The 13,804-nt window shown below is 41.9% G+C and overlaps 1 non-coding gene across 1 annotated transcript; it reads left to right on the forward strand.

Annotated features, from left to right (window-relative positions):
* The first annotated feature begins 13,234 nt into the window (after positions 1-13,234).
* Positions 13,235-13,316, forward strand: TRNAS-CGA (transfer RNA serine (anticodon CGA)). The gene has a single exon. It is a non-coding gene; the product is annotated as a tRNA-Ser (tRNA).
* Positions 13,317-13,804: the final 488 nt, after the last annotated feature.

Here is a 13,804-nt window from a genome sequence, read left to right on the forward strand (position 1 = left end):
CACATACCTAACTCTACTCCCTCGTAACACTCATATATTTCATCAATACATAACACTCCACCAACTACACATTGTTCATCCCTTTTCAACTTCTGTCATCACTCTAACTCACCCTCCTTCAATCTGCTCTCACATAACTTTTTTACCGCGCATAAATACCTGTTGCACTCACCCCCTCTTTCCCACTGCTGAATAATCCATCTCAGAATTGATTGCTCATCCCCCCTTCCCAATAGTTCCTTCTGCTCAGCACTCAATAATTTTTGCCTTATCTTACTCATTTCTTCACAATCACTTAATAAGTGAAAATCATCATTTACTGCCCCGCAGAGTATACACACAGTCTTGTCCCTCCCTTGCAGCTACCCCCTATTTCTATGCAATCCTAAAATCCACCAAATCATCCCATACCTTTTTGACCTACCATGGAATCTAATATTCATCCCTACTATCTCCTCTATTTTCGTCAAAACATTCAACGAATTTCTCAGTCTACTTTCTCCTATTAATTTCTGCCTATTTATATCTCTGATCCTCCTCACAAGGATCTTCACCCCTCTAACGTCTGTCTTCATCCATACCTCCCCCCACAGGTGCCCTAATCCTATCATCTCCAAATATCCCTTAATTTTATCTAGCCATCCACCCTTATACAAGCTCTTCCTTTGTTGTTCATACGCTGCCTGTAATACCCTCCCACCTTCCTGTCTTTTTAAATTCATCCAGTATTTAACTATTCTTTTCACACCCTCTGATTCTAAATCCTCTCCACACATCAATTCCGCCCCTATATTAGCTGTGCACCTTGGTAAACCCATTATTATCTTTCCAAAACTACTGATAATACTTCTTAATTCCCCTCTTCTCTCATCTAACCCCCATACTTCCACGCCATACAATACCCTCCCATAAATAACCGATCTTAACACTAGCCTCAAAGTATTATAAGTAATACTCGGATATTTGGCTATCAAGTTTCTGACTGAGGCTAGGGCTGCCAAACCTCTATTTTTCATCCTTGTAATCTGGTCTTTCTACGTTCCTTTACTGTTAAAAATAACACCTAAATATTCCAACTTATTAACTTGTTCCAATCTTTCTCCCTGTAGTATCCATTTCCTTTCTATCTTTCTTCCTTTGTTTCCCTGAACAACTAATATTTTAGTTAATTTAGTTTAATTTTCAAGCCCCATTTTCTCGCAAACAACGACACTGCACTTAGAGCCCTATTCATCCCCCCTGAAGTTAGAGTCATCAATATCACGTCATCAGCAAATATCAGACCCGGTACCTCTAGGCCATTAATTACCGGCACAGCCCAGTTGTTTGCCCCATGCCCCTCCAAAATATCGTTAACAAATAAAATAAATAATATAGGCGATAACTTGCAACCTTGCTTTAAACCCACCCTGGACTCTAAGGGTCTACTCAGCCTCTCATCTCCCAATTTTACACAAAACCTGACAACCCCATATATACCCTCTATTGCCTTCAACATCTTGTCTGAAATCCCCAACCTGCCTAATTTCTGTATTAGGGCCTCTCTATTCACCTTATCAAACGCTTTCTCAAAATCTATTGCTGCCACATAAACCGCACTTCTAGCCATATTCTTGTGCTTTCCTAAGACAGTCATCACTATCACTATCATTATATTATCCACTGTTCTCTTCTTTTTCCTAAATCCCCCTTGGAAATCTGTCAATAGTTCATTTTCTTCCGCCCACCTGCTTAATCTGTTCGCTAACACCCCATTGTATATTTTACTTATGGAGTCTAACAGAGACATTCCTCTATAATTATTCACACTGTTCCTACTACCCTTGCCTTTATATATTGGGCATACAATTCCTATTTCCCATTCCTTCGGGTACTTACCTCCCTCATAGATCTTGTTAAATAGTTTGACTATATCCTCTATCATAGTCTCATTTTTGTTAATTTCTTTCCAGAACTTGTTATTTATCCCATTACATCCTCCTGCCGATTTTCCTCTAACTCTACTTATAACTCCCAGGATTTCCTCTCTTGTAATTTCCTTGTCCAGTTCATATATTGCCACTCTCCTATATCTCCAGATTACTTCTTCCCCTGCCCTTCTCCATCTTCCTTCCCCCTTCTCCCCCAGTAATTCCTCAAAGTGCCTCACTCATTGAACATCCTCTATACTCACTCTCTCTATATTCCTTCCACCCTTAATTATTCTATTAATCTTATCCCATACTCTCTCAAGGTTGTTAGACTTACACTCCTTATTAATAGTTTCAATTTGTTCCTTCAACCACGCCTTTTTTACCTCACAAATTTTATTTTTATACTCCTTCCTCAAATAGTAGAAAGTCTCCCTTTCCTGGCCCCACCTTTCTGTATTCTCCTAACGCACTCATCACCTTTCTCCTCATTTCTTCACACTCTCTATTAAACCATGCTTCTCCCTCTTTCTTCTTTCTCTTTCCACCTGGCACCTTCTGCGCTATCATCATTATCGGATGTAGTAGCAATTCTAAGGCTTTATCAATCTTATTCTCTTCTAACGCACCGTCCCACCCATATTTCAGAAGTTGTACTTCGTCCTTTACTACCCTATCCCAATCCCGTCCAATTTCCTCAGTCCATTTGTACTTATTATATCTACTCCCGTGATTATCCTTCGTCCCAGCTTTCTTCCTTGTACCCTTCTCTTCCCCTCTTTTCAACATAACCCACACTGGGAAATGGTGTGACTCTATCCAGTCTCCTACTTCCATTCTCACAATATCCTCAATCACTCCTTCCGAACGATCATGTCTATCACACTACCACCCTTCTCAGTAACATATGTCAATTTCCCCCCACTGTCACCCTCCATCCATCCATTCAGAATAAAGAAATTCCCCACAGCGCACATCTCAAGGAGCTTTCCCCCATAACTGTTTATAATTTTATCCTCACTCCTCCTACTCTTCCGCATACACAATCCATCCTCCCTACTATATACAGGGCTCTGCTCCCCTATTCTCGCATTCCAATCCCCGAATAACAACATATCCTCTTCTCCTGGGAACTTTCCTCTTATTCTACTAATGTCCACCAATAACTCTTCTAAAAAGCCTTTAGTTGTATATGGTGAACTACTAGGATGGCAGTAAACGAAAGCTAGATTTATATTCTTCCTTTCTCCCTCAACCCTTCCCATATTCAATCTCAGCCATATAGTTTCTTTCATATCCGTCTCTATATCCTCTACCAAATCGCTAATTTCTTCCCTTATTAAAACTATCATCCCTCCTGGGGCGCGGCCCTTATTCTTCTCCTTTCTTCTATATTTATATTTTATCACAAACCCCTTCCATGAAATCTCCCTCCCTGAATCCAGCCACGTCTCCAAGAGTGCCACAATATCGAAACTTTCTATTACTTCCCGTACCTTTTTATTCCCTAATTTATTCATTACCCCCTCAATATTCACACATCTTATTTTCCAATATAGTTATAACTTTCCCTCTCTCTCTTCTAAGTCTCTCCCTCTGTTCTTGCTCCTTGTATTTATTCCCCAGAAGTCATTTGAGTTCTTATTTCTTCCTTTACTCATGATTGTTTTACCTTCCTGCTGTTCAATCTTCTCGGCACCTCTGTTGCTCACTACACCACTACACTCAGCTCTCCCAGCTTCTTGTTGCTCACTCTCCTTGTCCCCATCACCCGTTTGTTCTTCAGCCTCTCCACTGCACTGTCCGTCCACTGTTCTTTCCTTGTCGTTGTTCATACACTCACTTCCACTTAGCACCTCTCTCTGACTCTCTTGACACTTTTCAGTACTACTTCCGATAATTACACTTCTACCCTCGTTATCTTTCATTTGCCTATTATCTTTCACTCGTTTATCTTCCCCATTATTCTCTACACTTCTCTTTGCCTCTTCATCTTGTTTCATCCTCCGTTCCAGGTCCATCAGTCTATTCACCGACCATATTCTCCTCCAGTTGTTGCCTGACACCACTAATCCCTGTCCTCTGATGATTGCATTCAACCCCTGCTGCCTGGCTCGTATCATGTGTTTTTTAAGAATTCTTTCATTCCTCCACGCTTCATTTCCCATGTCCCTCCTTATCCATATTTTTCCCTCTGCACGTTACCTGCATTACGCACCACTGTATCGGCCATCAATGTAGAAAATAGTTGCACTTTGATAGGCCTACTACCCCTAAATCTTCCCACTCTTGTCACATCATCTGTGTCCACTTCACTGAAATTTATTTTCATTTTCCCCTGAATTATGTCCACTACTTTATAAATTATACTCGTCTTATCTTCCTTCTTCCCCTCTTGTATTCCATATATAAATAGGCATTTATTTCTGCGACTTCGAGTGTTAGCAACTACTTCGGCTATCAGTTTCGACATCTCCTCTTCTAATCTCCCTATCTCCTCTCTTAATGCTGAAATTCCGCGCCATTTTTTCTCACCTGTGAAGCTGTGTCTTCTGCCTTTTCTTGAAACCACCCCTTCACTTTTTCAAACTCCCTCGTTTGTTCCTTGATCATGTTTTTGATTTGTTCGAAGGGACATGCCTCCGCGATCACCTCTTTTACGATTTCTTTTATTGTTTCCATGTCCTCCCAGCTCAAATTTCCCCTGGAAGTCGGACCTGAGTTCAGTTCTACTCCACCTATCCAAAGCAATATCAAAATCACCACTGCAGAAAGCATTAATTCTCCTATTTTATCCAGTTCTATTTTACATCCTCTTGTCTTCACTTCTTCTTTCTTCTTTCTTCCCTCCCAACCTCCTATGCTCGTCCTGTACTGTTCTACACCAATCATTGCCTGTAAGCACCTCGCTGCCTTCTTGCACTCCGCACTTACACTACCTTCTCCCACTCCAGGGACCCTCCACTCCGTACGTCTGCACTCGCCGGTGGCTCAAGGTGAACTGAGGTCTCTTGAATATTATAATTTGGTTCCCAAATATCAATTCGACTACTTTAAAGGTCGTTGTGCTCAAGATGCTATTAACATTTTAATTATAGATATCTTATTAGCGCAAATTCGTAAGGATTGTATTGCTATTTTTTTGGACATACGAGGAGCTTTTTACTCCATACCACTTCATTTTCTCTGGACTAATCTCGCAGAGAAAGGTTTTCCTGCTCATTTTCTCCACATCTTGCGTAATTTGTTTACGTATCGGAAACTTTCACTTAAATCCACTTATTCTTCTCTTCCTTGTCGTCTGTCATCTGTCGGTGTGACTAAATGGGTTGCTATGTTTCTAGAAAATAGATCTCAGAGAGTTAGAGTAGGTGAAGCTTTGTCTGACCCTGTAATAGTTGAGAGGGGAGTTCCTCAGGGCAGTGTTATCGGACCTTTATGTTTTCTTATATATATAAATGATATGAGTAAAGGAGTGGAATCGGAGGTAAGGTTTTTTGCGGATGATGTTATTCTCTATAGAGTGATAAATAAGTTACAAGATTGTGAGCAACTGCAACGTGACCTCGAAAATGTTGTGAGATGGACAGCAGACAATGGTATGTTGATAAACGGGGCTAAAAGTCAGGTTGTGAGTTTCACAAATAGGAAAAGTCCTCTCAGTTTTAATTACTGCGTTGATGGGGTGAAAGTTCCTTTTGGGGATCATTATAAGTATCTAGGTGTTAATATAAGGAAAGATCTTCACTGGGGTAATCACATAAATGGGATTGTAAATAAAGGATACCGATCTCTACACATGGTTATGAGGGTGTTTAGGGGTTGTAATAAGGATGTAAAGGAGAGTGCATATAAGTCTCTGGTAAGACCCCAACTAGAGTATGGTTCCAGTGTATGGGACCCTCACCAGGATTACCTGATTCAAGAACTGGAAAAAAATCCAAAGAAAAGCAGCTCGATTTGTTCTGGGTGATTTCCGACAAAAGAGTAGCGTTACAAAAATGTTGCAATGTTTGGGTTGGGAAGAATTGAGAGAAAGAAGAAGAGCTGCTCGACTAAGTGGTATGTTCCGAGCTGTCAGCGGAGAGATGGCGTGGAATGACATTAGTAGACGAATAGGTTTGAATGGCGTTTATAAAAGTAGGAAAGATCACGATATGAAGATACAGTTGGAATTCAAGAGGACAAACTGGGGCAAATATTCATTTATAGGAAGGGGAGTTAGGGATTGGAATAACTTACCAAGGGAGATGTTCAATAAATTTCCAATTTCTTTGAAATCATTTAGGAAAAGGCTAGGAAAGCAACAGATAGGGAATCTGCCACCTGGGCGACTGCCCTAAATGCAGATCAGTATTGATTGACTGATTGATTGATTGGTGTTCCTCAGGGGGACATTTTAAGTGGTCTGCTGTTCGCCCTGTACATGAGTAATCTTGAACAATTGGTTACACTAAAAACTCGCATTCTCTTTTATGCTGATGATATAGTTCTTTATTATTCTCATAGTAATGTCGATGTGTGTCGTCACCATATATATCAGCTAATGGAGCAAGTCATTACATGGCTTACTTTTCATGGTCTTCAATTTTCCACCTCCAAATGCTGTGCAATGTTTTTTACCTCTAAGCATAGGTTTAACTCTGAGCCACTTGTTTTCGATTCTCATGTCATTCCTTTTTGTTCCTCCCATAAATACCTTGGTGTCATGCTAGACCGCTCGTTATCTTGGAAACATCATATTACTCAGTTACTTAATTCTTCTGATACGCATATTAAAATTCTCCAAGCGGTTACTAGACGATCATGGGGTGCTGACCCTGGCACAGCTCAGTTGTTATATTCCGCTACTATTCGCTCTAGACTCGACTACTGTGCGCATGTTATAGATACTGCGCCGGATTCTTTTCTTAACCACTTAAATACTTTACAATTTAAAGCCTTGAGAACTTGTGTTGGAGCATTGTTGTCTACCCCTACTAATGCTCTCCTTGTCGAGACCGGTGAGCTCCCTCTTCCAGTTCGCCGTAAAATGATAACATCTAAATATTTACTTAAAAAAGATTTGCCCTGGCTCAACACCCATTGCTTCCTAAATTGCAGTTATTAGATGAATACTCTCTTCTTTCACAGGCTCGCCGTCGTAAGATGCCTGCTTTGTTGTATGCATATCAATTTCTTCTCTCCTATAAAAATACTATCTTACGCACTGCTTCTTCTCCCTTTTATTCAGTACATTTTGACTGTTTAATTTTTGTCCCTTCTATCATTATCTCCCCTACATCTTCTTTTTCCTCTTCTATTCCTGGTTCTTCGTTGACTGGCCCTCCTTTTAAAAAACTACGTGTTGCTCTAAGTGATTGTGGTGTCAACATATATACAGACGGCTCAAAAAACTCTTTTGGTGTTGGAGCAGCGTTCTATATTGTCAATACCAATGTTGCTGAACTCTATCGTTTACCCAGTGACTTTTCTATCTACACTGCGGAAATTTTTGCTATTCGTCAAGCTCTCATGTACATTAAGCATCATTCTACTGTATACCTAAAGCAGCTATTTATACGGATTCTCTCAGTGCCGTTCAATCGATCATGTCCTCTCACCTTTCTTTTAACTGGTATTTGTATCATATTAGAAGTCTAATTTATTCCTTGCATCAATCTGAGGTGGTTCTCACTTTTGTCTGGATCCCTAGTCATATAGGTATCTATGGGAATGAACAGGCGGATTTATTTGCTAAGCGAGCTGCTCGTGATGGAAAATCCCTACTTAAACTTGCAGTTCCTCTACCCGATTTTTACCCTGTTATTAAACATTCCGCTTATCGTCAGTGGCAAGAAGATTGGACTCGATCAGCTTCTTATAAAGGTCGCTATTATTACAATATTCAGCCTTGTATTCCTCCCTATCCTTGGTATTTGAAGGGTAACTATTCTCGCCGTCACATTACCAACATTATTCGTCTTCGCTTTAATCATGCCCTTACTCCTCTGTATAAACATCGTTTTAACCTCCCCCCCATTCCTCCTGTCTATGTGCTACTCCGAATGCTGATGTAAATCATTTATTATTCCAATGCACTGTGTATGATTTTTTTCGTCCGGCTTTTATTTCTCGTCTTATCAGTCTTCAGAAAGCTCTCCCCACCAATGTCTCCTGTTTGCTTACCGATATGTCTACTGCTATAATACATGCTATCAATCAATATTTGGATGACTCTTATATTCATTTGTAAATTACTGTCTTTTTATTGTTCGCTCGGTTACATACTCCTGCTTCCACTGCTTTTTACTTCTATGCACTACCTTTGTTATGTTATGCGCTATTTAAGATGTGTACATAGACATGATGCTCAACTTTGTTCTTGTGACATTTGTAGTGAGACTCATTGCGTGTGACCTTCGTAGTGTGAATAATTGCGTGTGATTTCGCATATTAAGTGTAATATTACGATAATAAGTGTAGTGGCTGGCTGAAATATAAGAGCCCATAACCTCTCCAACAACAACAACAACAACAACAACAACAAAACAATAAATACACCATCCCTTTTCTATTATTCATTTAAGTACATAACCATCATCAATAACTACAGTCTCTTCCGTCCAGTGGATTTCACTCCTACCTTTCTTCTTTGCTCCCTTTAGGAGAGCGTTCAACAGTGCCTGGCGTGAGACTTTATTCCTCATGAAGCATCGGTAGAAGTGAATCGTCCCTAAGAAAAAAGGCATATTTTCTCAATTTTAACGAACAGTACTACGGTGCTGATTTAACAGACCAAAGTTCCAGAGCTGGAATGACCAGGCCCCAGACTGTCGTGAACACTCCTCCGCCATAATTCCGTTAAATATGCACCCCGCTTTTTCCAGTCAGTGCCTCAGAGTAGGGATTGAATAGCTGGAATTCTATGATGAACCAGTGTGTTACGTCGATCACTCAACCAATCACTACTGATCTGTATTTAGGTCAGTCGCCCAGGTGGCAGATTCCCTATCTCTTGTTTTCCTAGCCTTTTCTTAAACGATTGCAAAGGAATTGGAAACTTATTGAACACCTCCCTTGGTAAGTTATTCCAATCCCTAACTCCCTCTCCTAAAAACGAATATTTGCCCCAATTTGTCCTCTTGAATTCCAGCTAGAATAAATAATTATAGCTCATTGCCCGACCCAGAGTCTGAAGCTCTAGGACACTGCCCTTGAGGCGCTGAGTCCGAGGGAAAAACCGACCCCGGAGGGTAAACAGATTAAGAAAAAGAGGAATTCCAACTTTATCTTCATATTGTGATCTTTCCTACTTTCAAAGACACCACTCAAACTTATTCGTTTACTGATGTCCTTCCACGCCATATCTCCACTGACAGCTCGGAAGATACCACTTAATCGAGCAGCTCCTCTCCTTTCTCCCAAGTCTTCCCAACCCAAACATTGCAACATTTTTGTAACGCTACTCTTTTGTCGGAAATCACCCAGAACAAATCGTGCTACTTTGCTTTGGATTTTTTCCAGTTCTTGAATCAAGTAATCCTGGTGAGGGTCCCACACACTGGAACCATACTCTAGTTGGGGTCTTACCAGAGACTTATATGCCCTCTCCTTTACATCCTTACTACAACCCCTATATACCCTCATAACCATGTGCAGAGATTTGTACCCTTTATTTACAATCATATTTATGTGATTGCCCCAATGTAGATCTTCCTTACAATAATCCCCAAAAGGAACTTTCACCCCATCAACGCAGTAATTAAAACTGAGGGACTTTTCCTATTTGTGAAACTCACAGCCTGACTGTTAACCCCGTTTATCATCATACATTATCGAGGTCATTTTGCAGTTGCTCACAATCTTGTAACTTATTTATTACTCTGTACAGAATAACATCATCTGCAAAAAGCCTTATCTCTGATTCCATTTCTTTACACATATCTTCGATATATACAAGAAAACATAAAGGTCCAATAATACTGCCATGAGGAATTCCCCTCTTAATTATTACAGGGACAGATACTTCGCCTACTCTAATTCTCTGAGTTAAACAGTCACTCTTTTGTCAAGTCCAATTGCACTCATTTTTGCCAGTAGTCTCCCATGATTAGAGGTATGAGTGTTTCGCATTAATAACAAACGCCACAAAGATATTTTGAAACGATTCTGAAATATCTTAACGATTCACATGATTCTGGTTAAGAAATTACCGATTTGTTTTCGCGAATTACAGCGAAAAGGCCATGTTAAAACAAAATTTACTTATTTTGTGATAAGTGCGAAAATGCAGCGAAATTCGTGGAAATTATCGATCTTGAAATTCTATTCCAATATAACGTGTGTGAAGGGAAATAGAAGACAGAATAAGGATTTCTCATTTCGACAGAAGCATCTCTTTGTATTAATATTCTATAAAATCTCTTAATAGTATGGCCATATAGGGTGAAAGCTATGGTCATGTAGGGTGGAAGGGTAATTGTTATGTAATCTTGATTAGGGCTATATTATAGTTCTAATCAAGACTATATAAGGAATAGTCAATGATTATCAATCATGCTTCTCTTTATTTATCTATCTTTCACTCAAATAATTCACAAATCTCACGAATTAAATTTTTACGAATAACTTTACGTCCGCCTCTGTGGTGTAATGGTTAGCGTGATTAGCTGCCACCCCCGGAGGTCCGGGTTCGATTCCCGGCTCTGCCACGAAAATTTGAAAAGTGGTACGAGGGCTGGAACGGGGTCCACTCAGCCTCGGGAGGTCAACTGAGTAGAGGTGGATTCGATTCCCACCTCAGCCATCCTAAAAATGGTTTTCCGTGGTTTCCCACTTCTCCTTCAGGCGAATGCCGGGATGGTACCTAACTTAAGGCCACGACCACTTCCTTCCCTCTTCCTTGTCTATCCCTTCCAATCTTTCCATCCCTCCACAAGGCCCCTGTTCAGCATAGCAGGTGAGGCCGCCTGGTCATTCTGAAGCTCCAGGACACTGCCGTTGAGGCGGTAGAGGTGGGATCCCTCGCTGAGTCCGAGGGAAAAGCCGAACCTGGAGGGTAAACAGATGATGATGATGATGATGACGAATAACTTTAAGAAATGATTAAAGCGAAATGTAAGCGATGGGGTCAGTCTCATTTTGCACAATATCGCGAAAAGGAAGCCTTAGATAGGTCAATCTCGATGCAGTCCTTTTGACCTCCTGAATCCAGGATATCTGCTATATCTTGCTGAAATCCTACAAGTTGAGCTTCAGTGGAATAACCTGTCCTAAACCCAAACTGCCTTCTATCAAACCAGTTATTAATTTGCAAACATGTCTAATATAATCAGAAAGAGTGCTTTCCCACAGCTTACATGCAATGCATGTCAAACTGACTGGCCTGTAATTTTTAGCTTTATGTCTATCACGGCCCGCCTCTGTGGTGTAGTGGTTAGCGTGATTAGCTGCCACCCCCGGAGGCCCGGGTTCGATTCCCGGCTCTGCCACGAAATTTGAAAAGTGGTACGAGGGCTGGAACGGGGTCCACTCAGCCTCGGGAGGTCAACTGAGTAGAGGTGGGTTCGATTCCCACCTCAGCCATCCTAGAAGTGGTTTTCCGTGGTTTCCCACTTCTCCTCCAGGCGAATGCCGGGATGGTACCTAACTTAAGGCCACGGCCGCTTCCAATCTTCCAATCCCTCCACAAGGCCCCTGTTCAGCATAGCAGGTGAGGCCGCCTGGGCGAGGTACTGGTCATACTCCCCAGTTGTATCCCCCGACCAAGAGTCTGAAGCTCCAGGACACTACCCTTGAGGCGGTAGAGGTGGGATCCCTCGCTAAGTCCGAGGGAAAAACCGAACCTGGAGGGTAAACAGATGATGATGATGATGGTGTCTATCACCCTTTCCTTTACACGCAGGAGCTACTATAGCAACTTTCCATTCATTTGATATAGCTCCTTCAAGCAAACAATAATCAAATAAGTACTTCAGATATGGTACTATATCCCAACCCATTGTCTTTAGTATATCTCCCGAAACCTTATCAATTCCAGCTGCTTTTTCTAGTTTTCAACTTTTGTATCTTACTCTAAATGTTATTGTTATCATAACTAAATTTTAATACTTCTTTAGTATTAGTTACCTTCTCTATCTGGACATTATCCTTGTAACCAACAATCTTTAAATAACGCTGAAGCGGGCGAGTTGGCCGTGCGGTTAAGGGCGCGCAGGTGTGAGCTCGTATCCGCGATCTAGTGGGTTCGAATCCCACTGTCGGCACGCCTGAAGATGGTTTTCCGTAGTTTCCCATTTTTACACCAGCAAATGCTGGGGCTGTACCTCAATTAAGTCCACGGCCGCTTCCCTACCATTCCCAAGCCTCTCCTCTTCGTTTATAAGAAGGGGAGTTAGGGATTGGAACAACTTACCAAGGGAGATGTTCAATAAATTTCCAAGTTCTTTGCAATTATTTTAGAAAAGGGTAGGAAAACAACAGATAGGGAATCTGTCACCTGGGCGACTGCCCTAAATTCAGATCGGTAGTGATTGATTGATCTTTAAGCAATATTTTGTCATGTACAGTTTGTAAGTCCGCCTCTGTGGTGTAGGGGTTAGTGTGATTAGCTGTCACCCCCGGAGGCCCGTGTTCGATTCCCGGCTCTGCCACGAAATTTGAAAAGTGGTACGAGTCCTGGAACGGGGTCCACTCAGCCTCGGGAGGTCAACTGAGTAGAGGGGCGTTCGATTCCCACCTCAGCCATCCTGGAAGTGGTTTTCCGTGGTTTCCCACTTCTCCTCCATGCAAATGCCAGGATGGTATCCAACTTAAGGCCACGGCCGCTTTCTTCCCTCTTCCTTGCCTATACTTTCCAATCTTCCCATCCTCCCGCAAGGCCCCTGTTCAGCATAGCAGGTGAGGCCGCCTGGGCGACGTACTGGTCATTCTCCCAGTTGTATCCCCCGACCCAATGTCTCACGCTCCTGGACTCTGCCCTTGAGGCGGTAGAGGTGGGATCCCTGGCCGAGTTCGAGGGAAACCAACCCTGGAGGGTAAGTAGGTAAAGAAAGAACGTTTTTTTAGTTTGACATAGATTTCGTATGTTTTGTTTCCCATGCACGCATTACTTTTCTGTACATAGCAATAGAGATACATATATACGCCCGGTTTCAGAAATTCCTCTTCTTGCTTTTCTGGAGAACATAAGAGTGTCGGTGATATTCCAGTCTCAGCGTCGGAAACTGTAGTAGGACTTCTCCCAGTACCGGTAAAGACTGTGACGTATTGAATCCAACGGGAATTCCAAATGAATGGTATGTGTACTGAGTGAGTGAAGATACGAACTCTGCGCTGTCGGCGCTGCGGTGTCCGAGTGGTTAAGGAGTTGGACTCGAAATCCAATGGGCTATGCCCGCACAGGTTCGAATCCTGTCCGCAGCGGAAATTTTTACCTTACAGTAGCTAACCCGTCGGTGTAGCAGCCGTCTACCCAGAGGCTCCGGATTCAATTCCAGTTTCATCCAAGGGTTTTCGATTAAAGGAATAGCATTCGCTTAGCCTCCTGGGACTAGTCGAGGTACTGTGTGATAGTGGAACTAGTTCAGAAAGTCGAAGGATGATAGCTACACCATTTTGACCGCGTGATACTCCATTGAACATAAAGGGGTATCTCATTACATCGTATTGAGTGAGTTGGCCGTGCGGTTAGGGTCGCGCAGCTGTGAGCTTCTATTCGGGAGATAATGGGTCGACAGTTTCCCATTTTCACACGAGGCAAATGCTGGGGCTCAACGTTAATTAAGGCTAAGGCCGTTTCCATCTCACTCCTAGCCCACCGTCGCCACAAGACCCATCTGTCGCTGCGACGTAAAGCACATTGTAAAATAAAAAATAAATATAAAGTAATTCCACGGTATCCAAGTGACTTC

This window comes from Anabrus simplex, chromosome 3, assembly GCF_040414725.1.
Source record: "Anabrus simplex isolate iqAnaSimp1 chromosome 3, ASM4041472v1, whole genome shotgun sequence".
NCBI lineage: Eukaryota > Metazoa > Arthropoda > Insecta > Orthoptera > Tettigoniidae > Anabrus > Anabrus simplex.